The sequence below is a fragment of the Capra hircus genome, chromosome 11, assembly GCF_001704415.2.
Source record: "Capra hircus breed San Clemente chromosome 11, ASM170441v1, whole genome shotgun sequence".
Lineage (NCBI taxonomy): Eukaryota > Metazoa > Chordata > Mammalia > Artiodactyla > Bovidae > Capra > Capra hircus.
In genome coordinates, this window is record NC_030818.1 from 94,836,718 (window position 1) to 94,852,621 (window position 15,904).

Genomic DNA, 15,904 nt, shown 5'->3' on the forward strand with positions numbered 1-15,904 from the left:
CCACATGGAGATACCCTTGGAGCCTCCTTCAGTGCCCACGTTCAGCAGGCGTGAAATAAGTGCTTGTTGATTAGCCAGTTTCAATAGGACCAGTGCTGTGACTGAGCAATGTTAAGTGGTGGGTACCCAAAGATGCATGGGAGGGTCCACGGGGCTGACTGACTGCGGACCCTAACCCTAAGTGTCTAGAGTCTGAGAAGAAGGGGAGACGCTGGGCCCGACTCACAGTGAGAGTCTTGGCCTCAGTTTCCCCAGCTTTGAAATGGGGAGGGGTTCCTAGGCTAACCCGGCTGTGGAGAGGGCGCCGCCCGGCGCGCCCCCAAGCCTGCGTGGCGGCAGCGCGCACGAGCACAGGGGGCGGCGCGGTCCCGCGGCGGGGAGGGGCGGGAGCGCGCGCGCGGGCCCGCGCAGGAGGCGGCGGAACCCAACGGCGAGCGTGCGGCTGCGGCGCCGCCAACTCGTGTGGGACCCACCGCTCCCGCCGGCCGCGCGCCGGTCCCCCCGCCGGCAGCCGAGCCCGCCCGCGAGCCGGTGAGTGGCCTGGGGCCCGGGGCCCAGCCGGATCGGGCTGGGGAAGGGGCGGGGGCTGGGCCGCGGGGCCGTCACCCACACGGGCCGAAGGAGGTGCGCGTGCCCGCCTGCGCGCCCGAGGCTCCGCGGGGGAGAGCGAGCGGGTGTGCACGCGGGAGGTCGGGGAGAGCGTGAGCGTGCGAGTCTTGAGTGTGTCCCGGGCCGTGCGTCCGAGCGCGCGTGGGCGGCGTGTCCCTGTGCCACTCCGGGTGTGTTCGCGGGAGTGTGCGCGTGCCTGTGGCCGAGTTGGTGCGTGTGCACCACGGAGCGTCGGGGTCGTGGGGTTTGGTGTGAGTGAGTGCGCGGCAAGTGGGCCCGGCTCCCACTTAACCCATTTATTGAGTGTTTACTATGTGCCAGGCGCTTCATGTGAGATCTCATTTTTGTGACCGAGAATGTGTGGATTCTGGGGGGTATGTGCATGCGCACACACGTGTGAGTGTTCGCAAGTGATTTGTGTGCGTGTTTATGAGCCTTTGAGGACAAAAGCGTACAGATGTGGATGTAACGGTGTAACTTGTGTACAGAAGTGTGTGAGTATGTTTACTGTGGAGGCCGAGGGCCCCCTTTGCACCCACCAGGCCTACTGCCCTGATGTGCCTGCCGCTGGCTCCCATGCCAGGGAACCCATGGAGAGAAGTATGCCTGGCCTGGGCACCCAGTGGGTGCTGGGCCATATCTGGTGAATGAGAGGAAGGGGTCAGATGTCACAGCCCAGTCCGGCCTGGGCAGGGCCACTGGCAGGACCCTCTATGGGGCTCCAGACGGAGCTGGAGCCTCTTGGCCTGGCACTGGAGGACTTGTGTTCAATTTTCTTAAATACTCTTCTGGGTCCCCTGGCTTTATTCTCGCCCCTCTCTGGCCCTGGTGCATTTTAACCCTTTCCCCAGGCCTGGGGTGCAACTGACCCTAGGGAGACCAGTGGGGAGACCAGGGGTCCCGGGATACTTGTCTGTGTATGTGGGGGTCTCTCTCTGCCTGCCTTGCTAAGTAGATAGATCTTCATCTAATTTATTTGTATGGAGCCTGGGCTCCAGGAGGGAGCCCCTCAGATGGTGACAAATTGATCATAGCAGGCTTGGGACACAGTCTTCTGAGGTTTGTCCTTGAAGTTTTGATTGACAGGTTTTTTGTGTGTGTGCTTTATAAATGTTGAAAATCTCTGCAGTCGAAAGTCTTAACTGCTTTAAGGCAAACTTTAAAAACTGGAGCTCCCTAGTTCCTCTGGAGTGTCAAAATTCGGCTTGCCTTTCTGAGGGGAACATGTCGTCTTAGGAGCTCAGTGTGTGCGCAGGCGAACCTTGGAGGCACATTTAAAAGCCGTGGCGTTAATGGAAGAAGAATTTCATTGAAAGGGATGCAGAGCCGCCCGAAAGCGCCTGTTCCCCACGCAGCAGCTTACCGAGTGAACTTTGGACGTCTTCTTTTAGCAAACAAAACCTGGAAGGAAACAAAAACGACCCACATTCTTTTTCTTTTTTGTTCTAAAAAATGAAAAACAAAACCCACCTCTGGGTGTGCTGGAAAAGCGGCCTCCCCTTCCCCCAGCAAGGCCAGGCCCTCCCCCGATCCCCCACCCCCAAATAAAATATGCCTGTGGGGAGCTGTGGATGAGTCACTCGCTGGCAGAGAGCCCCACGGGCAAACATTTGGGAAGGTTCTTGCCTAACTTCCCAGAAGAAAGGCCCAGGATTTAAAATGGTCCCTGTGGTTTGTCAGCCTCTGCCGTCCCGTCTACTTAGGAAATGACTAAAAAGTAGTTTCTACCTCCACAAAATAAAGTCTCAGACTTAAGCAGCAGCCCAGGTTGGTATGGGTAAAGGGCCACTCAGGTTTGAAGAAACGGAGTTCCTGGCTTTGCCAAATGGCACTTCTGGACGCTTCGAACAAGAAAGCAGGGGAAGGGAAGTCACATTTATGAAGCACCCGCTGTGTGCGGGACACTGTTCTGGGCACCGTAATCCTTCCAAAAGTTAGGCTGTGGAGCACAGTTCTGGCTTTAAATGCACAAGGAAATTAAGGCTCTGAGAGCTCAAGCCATGTCCTGGGACCACAGAGAGGAGGTAGAGGCAGAATCCTGTCCCCTGCCTGACTTCAAGCCCATCCTGTTTCCACTGGACCAGGTGCTGAGTGCTTTAACGTACATACACTTAGTTTTCACTGTGAGGTAGGGGTTATTATCTCCATTTTACAGATGAGAAAACTGAGGCTCAGTGATGAAATGATGTGCATAATTTTATGAAAGTTATGCATTGTGGCTAATGGCCAGCGTTTATTAAGGGTATTCTATGTGCTGAGCACAGTACTAAAAGCTTTACGTGCCTTATTTCATTCAGTCCACTCACCAACACCATGAAATGGGAACAATCAATGATGCCTGTTTTACAGATGAGGGCACTGGGGCACAGAGAGATTAAACAGCTTACAGAAGAGTCCATGCTGATATGCTGTTGACCTTGAATTTGAACCCAAGCTTAACTGAGCAGAGCCCTTCATCTCACTGAACCTGGAAAGTCACAGTGGCTGTGTACCATGTGTCTGGCGCAGTGTAAAGGTTTGGGGTTGTTATTCTGATCCTGCAGAGAGGAAGATAAGTAACTTGGGCAAGGTCATCGACTGGCAAGTGGCAAAGTCAGGATCCAAACCCACATCTCTGATTGCAGAGTTGAGGTTCTTAACTTTAAACCAGGTCTGTCTGCCTTTGTCCTGCTGTGGTTGCTTGCTGGGCTCCAGACTCCTGGGAGAGGTCTTTCTGAGGGCACTGCCATCCTTGCTCCTCCCCTCCGGCCCCTCTGGTGCAGATGACCAACGCCCAGGGCCAGTGCTATCAGATAGAAGGGGCCACAGTTCACATTTCTTCTTTCCTCTCGAAGTGCCAGAAATTGGTTTCAGAAGGGAAGTGTCAAAACAATTGTCAAAAAGAGAAGAGTATTCCCTTCCCCTTCTCAGGTCGGACCAAGCCAGCAAGCTGGAGGGTGGAGAGTGGAGGGCCCTGGTGAGTCATCCGAGATTAAATATGGGTTGGCACCTCCAGTCTTGTGTGGGGAGGAAGCAAGCTAGGACACTGCCCTCAGGAAGAGCCTGGCATGCTGACCTCTGGTGATGGCGAGTTACCTCTGTGGGGCCTGACTCTCAATTCTGAATATCCGACAACAGCATCGTTTCTACGCAGGCTTCTTGTCACTTGCCATTTCAGTCCCGTGCCAGTCTCTCTTCCCAGTTCATTTCCAATTTACATCACGGTTTATATGACACTGTACTAGAATGGAATGCTGTGTGCGAAGATCTGTGTGGTTTGGGGTGTGGGGTGCCCCTGTGCATGTCCTTTGGTATTAAAAGGAAAAGGTATCTCTCTCCCTTCTGAGTGTGTTCTGCAAATTGATGAACATTTGCAAATTGCCTTGAGATGCGTTAATTTAAGGTGTGAAATAATAGATCTTGTGCGAAGGCCCAGCCACATTTCTGGCATGGTGGATTTCTCTCCCGTCTGGCCTGTGATTTAGGGAGGTAAAAATAGTCCTTCTTTCTACATTTTTATCTCTCTCTCTTTTTTTTTGCTGATGTCATTCTTAGGAAGCGGTTTTGCCCATGCCACAGGCCTTGCCTTGGCCATCTCTTCAGATGGTGGTCAGAACTTGGAGCTCTGGGGAGAGGGTGCTCGTGGAGTGAGGGGTTGTCTGAGTGTTTGTGAAATTGGTTTAAAATGAGCGGGGCGATGGATGGCCCACCTTGGGCAAAGACCCTCAGTGGCTTTTTGGTACTTGGCCATTTTCTCACTTCTGACTCTTGGGTAGTGACAAGATAGTCTTTGGGAAAGTGTTAGTTTAAAGAGGAAAAAATCAGGCCAATGCTTCATCCATCCCTGCCTGATCTGGGTGACATCCACACAGTCCCTTCCTTTGGCCCAAAGTGAATTAAGCCAATGGCCTCCTCTGACTTGACATCCAGACAGAAGCTGACACTGGGGCAAATCGGTTGGTGGTGTAATTTCCTGTGACGTTCAGTTTGGGAACTTGGACTTGCAGAGCGGTCTAGCGTTTTGACATCTGTCCCTCCAACAAGACTTGCTTGTGTGGAAACAGACCCTCATACACAGCCTCTGCTGTCGTCTCCAGTTCTGGATTTTTCCACAGACCGCTTCTCTGGTGGTCTGGCGGCAAAGGCCGGGTCTCCGAGCCACGCCTTCTTGGCGTCTACTGCAGGATCGCTGCACCCCAAACCGGCTTGGCTTGGCGCTGTAGCTGGCTCTGTGTGGAGGGTGCAGTGGGGGGTGAGTGACGGGCCTGACGAATTGAAAGGTGGCCAGCTGGGATCTGAAAGGCATTCAGTTCCAACGGCCTTGATCCTCGTGGAGCCGGTCTTTCTCTCTCTTAGACATCTGTGTGATGGTGACCTCACAGAAAAGAAAAAGGGGCTTTATGTAGGAATTCCATAGAGTGTGAAGGAATTCGACAAGGGAAGGGGGAGGGAGGCGGCCACTGAGAGCCTGCAGACCCTGGGTTTCCTTGGAGTTGTTTAACCCTCGCGCTTCAGAATTGGGCTGGGGGAAGGGACAGTGCTCATCTAAGGAGAACTTCTCGAGGCCCCTGAGTTGAAGTTGAGGCCACTAGTGTTTAGGCCCTCTCTGGTTCCTGGTTGTCCTCAAAGCCTTGGATACTGGGGATTGTCGGGAAGAGACCTGCCTCAGTCGTGTCTGACTCTTTGCGACCCCATGGACTGTAGAGTCCATGGAATTCTCCAGGCCAGAATACTGGAGTGGGTAGCCTTTCCCTTCTCCAGGGGATCGTCCCAACCCAGGGGTCGAACCCAGGTCTCCCACATTGCAGGCAGATTCTTTACCAGCTGAGCCACCAGGGCAGCCCTGCCAGGGGACAGTGTTTCTTTATAAACCACTTTTGGCTCTCATCAGTCCCGGCTGCACATGAGGAATTCAGTAGGCTTGCCATCCAGAGAAGGCCAGAAATTGAGGCCCAGGGAGAGGAGCGCACTCACTCACAATCACATTGAAAATGTGAGCTTTGGCACCCAATGAATGAGGTGGGAGGCTCAGACCTGCCACTTGTGAAGTCAGTCACCTCTGGGGGCCCTCAGTTTCCTCATCCGGAAAACAGGGATGGTGTTATGACCTCATAAAATGTGAGGGAAGAACTGAAGTAGTGTGTATAATATGCATGGCACATGGGTAACATCTCGTAAGTGTTTAATGAGAGACTGGGACCTGTTTAATTACCAAGGACCTGCCCAGGGTCACAGGGACGTGAAGGTCATCTCTTTGTCAGAAACATTTTCAGTGCCCCTATATCTTGAGGCCTGAAGCAAGGCTGAACGGGAGGTTGTCAGGGGGGCCCCTCCAGGTGCCGATGAAGCACTTTTCTCTGACCATGACCCTCAAAATAGATCATGGGGGAGACAGTGACAATTTGGAAAGACACAGGATTTAAATGTCAGGGTGGCCCTGGGCATCTCAGGGAAATGTTTTGAAATCAGTATTTTGCCTTCTTGTCTACCCACTGCCCCTCCGCTGTCCCACCATGGCGAGGAAAGTGAACCTTGTAAGTTTTTGGTGTGTCCTCTTGGAGTTGGAGAGTCTTGGGAGGCCCGGAGAGCTGTGTCAGCCTCGGTGTGTTATTAAGTGAGGCATATGTTTTGTTAATTATTTACACAGTGGCAGCCCCATCAGAGGTCTGTGTGGACGGAGCAGCTGTCACAGACCTGGGCCAGGACAGGTTGTTCTCGGTTGGAAGTGAGCAGGTGGCCCTCTCTGCCAGCAGGGTCCTCACAGAGGGTCTGCGCAGTGAGGGCTGAGGGAGTCTGCGTGTTTGGCGCCCTCTCTTAAGCATCCCTTGTGGTTCAGCTGGTAAAGAATCCGCCCGCAATGCAGGAGACCTGGGTTCGAACCCTGGGTTGGGAAGATCCTCTGGAGAAGGGAAAGGCTACCCACTCCAGTATTCTGGCCTGGAGAATTCCCTGGACTGCGTAGTCCATGGGGTCGCAAAGAGTCGGACATGACTGAGCGACTTTCGCTTCACTTCACTTAAGCCCCTGGAGTTCCCTCAAGCTGGATTGTCTTCTCTGAGAGGACAGATTTTGTCCCTCGGGACTGGCCACCTTCCTGAGGTGGCTTCTGTGGGCTTTTGTCTAGCTCTTCACATCCGAGACCCTGCCATGGTGGTTTGTGGTGAGGGAAGGGCCTCAGCAGGCTCTGGAGATCTCTGAATCCCGTACCTCCCCAGCAGTCGCCTCAGGCTTGGGCTTCACGTGGGCCCAGCCTCTACTTTCTCATCTGGCAAATGGGCCAGTAACACCAGGAGCTCTGGGGCACTGTTTGGGATGATTTGCCTTAGAAATCCAAGTTTAGGATTAGAATTCTGAAAAGGAAGGTCCTGGGATCAGAGCTTCCCCTGAGAGGCCACTAAGGATGAGGGACATCACCTCCCCGAAGTGGGAGGGGACAACCCGACTCGTCTTACCTGTTTGATATAAGGAGGTTTTTTGCTCAGGGGTCATTTTAATAAGAGAAGGTTCTTATATGAAATATTCAGAATCTGTAAATCCATAGAGACAGAAAGCAGATTGGTGGTATGGGGCCCCAGGGAGAATGGTGAGAAACTGCTTAATGGACACCGAGTTTCCTTTTGGGGTGATGAAGGTATTTTGGAGTTAGGGAGAGATTGTGGTTACACAACTTTAGGAATGTACTAAATGCCCCTTAAGTTTTAATTTTCAAATGGTTAATATTATGTGGAAAAACATTTTTATAAGGAAAGTTTCTGATGCTTAAAAGTAAAAGCTTAAAAGAATCTAATTTTACAGATGGGGAGAATGAGGCCCAGAGAGAGGCTGTGACCAGCCTAAGGTCTCCCACACAGGCTGTGGCGGTTCTGTGGCTGAAATCAGATCATTCTCTAAGCTTTCAGGCCGCGGCTCTGGTCATAGCACCTGGGCCCAGGCTAGGGTGAAAAGTTCGATACGGAAACAGACCGCTCACTGTTGTGTGGGTTGAATGGACTCCATTTTGTTAACCAGATACGCCCTTGCTGGCTGCTGTGTCCACTCATTCACTGAAGAAATACGTCCTGACATTCTGGGTCAAGTGTTAACCCTGGGAGCTGGCATCGAGACCCTCTAACGGCCCCGCCCTTGGGCCTCTCACCACCTGGTAGGGACAGAAGTTGCATCATGACCCCATTGTGGGTGCTTGGGAACAGTTTGCAGCAGGCACCCTTTGGGACTTACTATATGGGGAAATGGGTGGAGGGGAGCTTCCAGGAGGGAGGGGCTCCCCAGCCTTGAGGGAGACATGAGGTTTGCCAGGCAGGATGTCGAGGCCTGGAGGCCTGAGAAGGCTGAGATAAAGGGCAGGTAAAACTGAGGGTGAGTGTGTGGATGGGGCCGTGGGACGGGGAGCTGGGAGCCTGACTGGGGTCCAGGGTTGTGGGCAGACCCCAGGCTGAGCAAAGCCAAGAACTTCCTGCCACTTCCTCAGCCTGTGAGTCCTTCAATAGAGCCTTTGTCCCAGACACTCACTACATGTTACATTCTGTAGTAACCCTTTATGTGGATTAACTCACTTCGTCCTCCTGCGGTTCTGTGACTCAGGTACCATTATGCCCATCTGATGGACAAAGAAACAGAGAATCCAGGCTACGTGGTTCTAATTACCATCAGCCTTCGTGCTGTGAGAATCCTGTGTCATGTGGCCTGGTCTGAAGGCTGCCATCTGGAAGTGCCCGTTGTGTGGGCTGTGAGTTAGTGGCCAGGCCCAGGGCGTCAGAGAGGGCCTCTGGGCAGCTGGAAGGAAGAGTATGAACCAAGAGGCAAATAGGAGAGGAGGTCCCCTGGAGCCAAGTCCCCCAGGATCTGTGAGGTTTGGTCTTCATTGCAAGAGCAGGGGGGGTCCCTGCTACTTCTGCAGCCTTACTCTTCACCACTGTCCCCCTCATTCACTCTGCCCCAGCCACACAGCCTCCCTGCTCTTCCTCAAACATGCCAAGTGAACTCCTACCTCAGGGCCTTTGCACTTGCTGTCCTGGTTCATGAAACCCTTTTCCTCCTAATATTCCCATGACTTGCTCCTAGCCTTCAGCAGGACACTGAAAAAGTCACTTCTCCAAAGAGACCCACCATCCCCACCCTATCAGAATGAATCCCATGTCCTTCGCTCCCCATTCCCTGGACTGGCTTTATTTCAAGGCCCCTACCCGCCCCTGGTACCGTGTGTTTGTTATCTGCCTCCCAGAATGGACTGTGACTTCATGCCGGCGCGGCTTGGTCTGTGGACCACAGCTGCACCTCAGTGTCCAGCACTGCGCCTAGCAGTAGCAGATGCTCAATTAACATTTGTTAATGAATGGAGAGTTTTAAGTGTGTGAGTGGCAGAATCCTCGAAGAATGTTTAGGGACTTCCCTCCTGTGGTCATGTATGGATGTGAGAGTTGGACTGTGAAGAAGGCTGAGCGCCGAAGAATTGATGCTTTTCAACTGTGGTGTTGGAGAAGACTCTTGAGAGTCCCTTGGACTGCAAGGAGATCCAACCAGTCCATTCTGAAGATCAACCCTGGGATTTCTTTGGAAGGACTGATGCTAAAGCTGAAGCTCCAGTACCTTGGCCACCTCATGCGAAGAGTTGACTCATTGGAAAAGACTCTGATGCTGGGAGGGATTGTGGGCAGGAGGAGAAGGGGACGACAGAGGATGAGATGGCTGGATAGCATCACGGACTCGGTGGACGTGAGTCTGAGTGAACTCGGAGATGGTGATGGACAGGGAGGCCTGGCGTGCTGCGATTCATGGGGTCGCAAAGAGTCGGACACGACTGAGCGACTGAACTGAACTGAACTGAACTGGTGGTGCAGAGCTTAAGAATCTGCCTTCCAATGCAGGGGGCGTGGGTTCTATCCCTGGCTCTGTGGGATCTTATGTCATGGGGCAGCTAAGCCCCCACACCCCAACTTGAGAGCCCATAACTTGAGAGCTTGTGTACCGCAAGGAATAGCCCACGCAGCCAAAAAAAAAAAGAATGTTTATATGGAGTTACCGAGCTTGTGGCAAAGTTGACTGGCTCTAGGGACCCCTCTTCATTCCTCCCAGTGGGCAGCAAAGGGCTGAGTTGTGCATGACAGAGCCTCCCTGTGCAGAGAGGTTTCTTAGAGAAAGACTCACCCTTGGATTATTCCAAGAAGGAAGAACCTAAGCACAGAAGTTCCTGCCCAGAGTTGGGGGTGGCGGTGTTCTCCTTCCTCTGCCCCTTTTCTGCAGAGGCGGCTCCAATTCTGCAGATAGTCTGTAGAGGAGGGGCTTTGGGTAGGATTGGGTGGGCACCATGTCTTCAAGCTGTGTTTTCTGTCAGGCACACTTAGTTTTTTAGAAGGCATATCTTTGGGGGGCTGCTTGGGGAAAGGGTAGAGATTAGCTCTCGCAAGCACCTCGGGCACAGACATTTGCTGTGGAGCAAATGAACAGGAGCCCCGATTCTGCCCCAATCCAGAAAGCAAAGAATCCTGGGTTGAAAAAGGAGACAGTCCCCTAGCTTGGTGCGGCCTTGGTGGGCCACCAGGGTGGGTGCCCCGATGGCAAGACCACTGGGCACCACATGGCAGACAGACTGGAAGCCCACCCCATGTGTTTGGCGGGTCCAGCCAAGTGTAGCTGGATTTAGTTACACCGCGATCTCAAGCGTGGACTTGGAGTGCCTGACTCAGTGTGTGTGCATTTCCTTTGTTCGTCTCCCCCAGGAATTTTAGTGGCCTTTTGTGTTTGTTTTAAATGCCAACCTCCTCAGCCAACCCAAGAGGAAATGAGGACTGGGTTTTTGTGCCAGAGGCTGGGGACAAAGGTGGGGCCTGCCTGCTCTCGGTGGTGACAGCACGACATTTGGAGGACACAAAGAAAATGCTGGTACTCGAAGCCGACAACTTTCAATTGCGAATGTTTTTATGATCTCCTGGGATATCAGGCGCAATCGTCTATAGGTAGGACACATGACCACTGTTTCCAAACACCCAAGATGGCAGTGGTCTGTAAAAGCATTTTAGTGACATTTGGGGACAGAAGAGGCAGTTTGGAAAAAGGTGTTTGGTTGATGGTCTGTGAGAAGTTCCTGAATGCTCGCATGGCTTAGGGGGTGGCATCTTTGAAACTGCACAGCACTGAAAATTCCGGGACATATGGTCACTGTGATGTGCTAATGTTAGCAATCGAGATATTTAATTACCCAGAAAAACCCCTTTGCCTACCCACTACGGGTTACTGGAGAGCTTTTATTTCTCAGAAGGAGGGTCTTACACAGTATAATTCGGACCAGCAGACAGGGAGTCATTATCCCTCATTCATTTATTAGCTAATTAAGTGATTTATCTGGTCACGCATTTATTCCTTCAATTGCTGTTCATCCAGCAACATTCACTGGATCCTACTCCAGGCCAAGCCTGATGCTGGGCACTTGCAGGGGGTGGGGAATGAAACAGGCGAGCAGTTATAACTGAATCCTTGCTGGGTGCCAGACCATCAGGCGGTGCTGTGGGCAGCAGGTGAATTAACTTACATCCCAGTGGACATTTGCCGAGCACCTACTATGCGCAGACCTGTGAAGATCCAGGAAGGGGACATGACAGCATCCAAAGGATTTGAACTCTAGGCCCATCTTATGAGGCTTTTTTTCATTCCCGGCTCTCTGCTTGCTGTAAACCTGGCCAGCCACCATTCGCAGGCCACACAGTGACGTCCCTGGAATGAACCAGAAACAATCCAGAGGCCCCAGGAACCGACGTGAGAACAAGGCATCCCCTTCACACGTGACGTCTCAGTTCAGCGTCTTGCCACCACCCAGCGTTCTGAGACAGAATGTGAGATCTCGTGGTTGGCTAAATACATAAATATTTTATGTCTCGATATTCTGAAAATGAAGCCCAAATGCGCGGAACTGCAGCACATCAGTGCTATAGATCATATGTTATAATAATCTGATGACATGTTGTTTAAATATTTATGGACTGATGTGACATGACAATGGGGGGAGAGAGCAGTCTCAGAGCAGAGTCATGGCAGATGCTAGGAAGGAGGGAGCAGACGCGCCCGGTCCCGAGAAGCGCGTGCGATGCTCAGATTTCTCACTGGGTGATCTGGGGCTTCACGGCCATGGCACTGGCTGTGTGCTGCGTCCTGCACTCACAGCACCTCACTTACCCCTCACAGCAACCCCCTCCAGGATGGGACTTTTATTAACCCCAAGTTACAAATGAGAAACTGAGGCCCAGGGTAGGTCAGATCTGCCCCGGGGCACACAGCTGGGGGTGGCCCGATGGTGTAGTCTGAGCTCTTAGCTACTGTGAATTCCGCTCTCTTGGTGATGAGTCATGTCAGAAAAGCCTGGTTGACCCCAGGCTCGGCACCAACTGGGCTTTACAAACTGCAGAACGGAAGGGGATTCTGTAAGAGGTCAAGTGGGGATAGAAACTGCAGGACTCCCCCAGGAGGGGGCAATGGTAAAGTTAGGCCCCTGCAGCCAGGAGCTGGCTTGCGGTAGGGGCTCAGGACGAGGCCAGTGGTAAGGTTAGGCCCCTGCAGCCTGGAGCGGGCTTGCGGTAGGGGCTCAGGACGAGGCCAGTGGTAAGGTTAGGCCCCTGCAGCCTGGAGCGGGCTTGCGGTAGGGGCTCAGGACGAGGCCAGTGGTAAGGTTAGGCCCCTGCAGCCAGGAGCGGGCTTGCGGTAGCGGCTCAGGACGAGGCCTGTGGTAAGGTTAGGCCCCTGCAGCCTGGAGCCTGGCATGCAGTAGGGGCTCAGGATATGGCCTCCGCCTTGCTTTCGTTCCCTGTTGGCTTTGCAGTCATTTGGGGAGGTCACTGCTGACTGTCCTGCTTCAGTGTCTGTGTCTCTGCCATTCCCACTTCCTGCACTGTCCGCACCGACTGGCCAGGGACACCCCTCCAGCAAGGGAGCCCCTTCAGTCTCCAGTAGCCCCAGGAGGTGAGTCGGGGGTCCCTGCCTTACAGGTGAATGGCTCCTGCCCGCCTCCCAGAGCCATCCCCATGCCCCTGCCTTTGGGAGGCAGCCTGCCTATGCCAGCTCTTCCCTCCACACCCTCCCTGCCTCTCTGTTGGACCGGCCCCCTCCGCCTGATGGTGCTGCCAGTGGTCCTGCCCTGCGATCTAGCTGATCGTCAGCTCCCTGGCCTGGTCCACAAGACAACAATAAGTGACCAATGATGGGACTTCAAAGGACAAGACCGGGAGGCAGGGTGGGTAAGGGGTGGGGGGCCTTGTTCTAAGAAGCTCCTTAGGTAGTAATGGCCTTAGACCTGGCAGCAATGTCTTCTGGCTCTGCCGAGGTCCAGGGATATCCCCAAGGGTCAGTAAGCAAATGGAAGGCAGGGCCAGCTATGTAATTTGGGGGCCCCGTACAAAATGAAAATGTAGGTCCCCTTGTTCAGAAAGTAGGAAGAAAGCTTTTCCCTTCCCTTTTCAGTCTCTCTCCCCACCTGCTGTGATGTTTTTAATTTGCTATTTAATGTCACGATACCTTGGGCACAGGGACCCTCACAGGGCAAATACAGATCCTAGCAGATGCCATGGCCTTACCCTGTGGCTCGGCAGGCAGATGCGCCTGGCCCCACCTCTCGCCGTGCCTGCACCCAGGCCCCTGTCAAGAGTGGAGAATGTCAGAAGTTACTGGGAGTTGGGGGGTGGGAGGATGGGAGCAGGCAGCTGTGACCCTGGGCAAGGCAGGACCACTCCAGCTCTCCAAGCTGAAGCTCCACACCCCCAGCACGTGCAGCATTGTTCCCCAGACTTCACTTAGAAAATGCAAGTTCAAAGATGAAGTGGGGTTTCAAGAGAGTGAACACAGAGCATGAAACCCGAAGCAAGAGGCTTTCTGCTGAGGACAGGGCCAGATGCGACGACGTGGCCACTTGCCCACGAAGCTGGCCCTGATGGGAGGACTGTAACCTTTCAGAAAGAACAAGGTCCCTGTGTCGGGTCTCGGCCCAGGACTGAGACCAGGCTTACTGGAAGGGAAAGTTCTGCTGCAGGTCCCTTCTGCAGACCGCTGGCCCCGGATGTGACTGCTCTCCCGTGGCCTGCTGGCCTCCCTCCTCACCCTGGGCCTCTCGAGAAGGACACTTCGTGATCATGGGCCCCCTTGGAAATGCCCCCCTCCCTGCTGTAATCCCTTCTGTCGTTGCCGGATGTTCCTGCATTGACAGACCCATCCCCTCCAACTTCCTGAGTGACAAGGGTCAGAAATCAAATGATAAGGTTGCTGACCTGCTTCCTCGGGAACAACGCCAAGCAGGTGGTGCCCCGGAGATCAGAGGGGGCTGGGCACTAGAGTCCACTGGCCACCCACACTGTTCCCGGCCCTGGAATCGGGGTGGAGGGTGTGGCAGGGGGTGGCGGGGCGCAGCTTCAGGACGTCTGCTGGCCACTCCCAAAAACGTGAATGAGGGAGGCTCGGGAAAGTTAACTAATGCTTAGTACTCAGTACCTACTGTGGACCAGTGATCTGACCAAGTGCTTTATCTGTGATGCCTTAGTTAACCTTTGTAACAGTTGTAGCCTCCCCTCATTTTCCTGATGAGGATAACTGAAAGATTCAGAGAACAAATCCATCAGTACAAAGCTGTAAGCCACTTGGTTTGAAAATAGATTTGAACCCAAGCCCAGATGACCCCTCAGACCACTGCTCTGCACACAGTCCCGGGCACGGCTGGGTGACTGGGTCCCTGCCTGGCTGGGACACTGCCCCCACCGCTGTGTGTGCATGGGACGGGCAGGGAGCTGGACCCCAGGGGCTGCTGTCTGCAGGCTCCTGCCTCTGGGAAGTCACCCTTCTTGGCAGGGAGCCGTCCTGAAGCTGCAGCTCCATCTCTTCTCCTCCAGGATCCAGCCAGCCCTGGGGCTACTCTTAGGATCAGAGAAGAAGGCGGGAGAAGGTGGGTTAGACACACTCGGATGCAAGTCACACCTCTGCCTCTTGCTCACCGTGTCTCCTTGGCTTGTCGCTTCCCACTGGGGCCTCGGTTTTCTCACTGCAAATCAAGGGGTAATTTTAGTTCCTGTCTCTGAGGGGTTTTTGTGACCCCATATACAAAACGGGCATTCAGCAGTTGGTGGCTGTTTTTGTATTGGTAATTCATGACACTGTGGGGTGAGGACTGCATCTTGGCGGCACCTGTGACCCTTGGGAGCACCTCTCCATGTTGGGACACGTTAGAAGTCCCTCAGCCCTGAGCCACCCTCCCCAGGGAGTTCATCGCTTTCTTGCTTTGCTTGGTTATTCATCAATTCCACAGATCTGGACACTGACCTAAGATGTATAACCATCAAGAGACAGGACGGAGCTGGCACTTCTGTGGGGAGAACAACCAGAAAACAAGAAATGGGGGAAGCAGGTCACTGACCCAGGGGTTGGAGACCGATGACCGAGGGCCGTGGGCTTGGGGGCTCAGTGTCCCTGGGCTGCCTGGTGGAGTGATGGTGCCCGAAGTCTCCCAGAGAAGGCAGTTGCTGGGGATGTAACACGCTACCTGTTGTTCAAGGTCCCTGCTCTCCCAGGGGGCCTGGGTCGGCCTCTTGGGGTGGCTTTACTTCAGGTGTCTTTGAGAATGTGGTTTTCCCAGTTGGGAGGTAGGAGCGTTTCTCAGGCTCCCCCAGGACTCTCACCAGCTCCCTCTCAGGGCTACCGGTCCCTGGGGCTACCCCGGGAAGGCCCTGACCAGGTATTATCGCACTGACTCCCCTTGGTGACCCCGTGATGCAGGTTCTTTTGGTCCCATTTTACAGACGAGGAGAGGGAGGCTGAGTCGTTTGCCTAAGGGCTTCACAGTAGGTCTGTGCCTGAGCCAGGATTTGAACCCAGGCCTTTGACTCACAGAGCACACACCCTAAACCACTCAGCTCTGCTAGGAATGGCCTACTGTGTGTCTGAGCGGTGCTGAGACTAGAAAGACCATCAGTGCTCTAAGTGGACTGCCAGGGAGCTGGGTTTGCACTGACTCCTGGCTCCCAGGCTGTGAGGTGGGTGGCGGGTGAGCCTTGTGTTAGGGATGAGCAAGCTGGGGCCCAGAGAGGTTCATGGCTTGTCGAGGTCACTCAGCCCCAGGCAGCCTGACTGCAAGGTCACTTGCTGTGCCCCTCGTTCACCTTGGCTATGTCCATCCCAGCTTTGACCTACATACATATTTTGCATTTGGACAAACTAGAGCCCCCCTGGGCTTCCCAGGTGGTGCCAGTGGTAAAGAACCTTCCTGCCAATGCAGGAGATATAAAAGATGTCAGTTGCATTCCTGGGTCGGGGAGATCCCCTGGAGGAGGGCATGGCAACCCACTCCAGTCTT

The 15,904-nt window shown here is 53.8% G+C and overlaps 1 protein-coding gene across 1 annotated transcript in view; it reads left to right on the plus strand.

Moving 5' to 3' along the window:
- NEK6 (NIMA related kinase 6) overlaps positions 408-15,904 on the plus strand; it is an 84,936-nt gene continuing 69,439 nt past the window's right edge. Inside the window, exon 1 of the mRNA XM_018055750.1 lies at positions 408-531. The gene's annotated coding sequence lies outside the window, so the exon portion shown is untranslated. The remainder of the gene's footprint in view (positions 532-15,904) is intronic.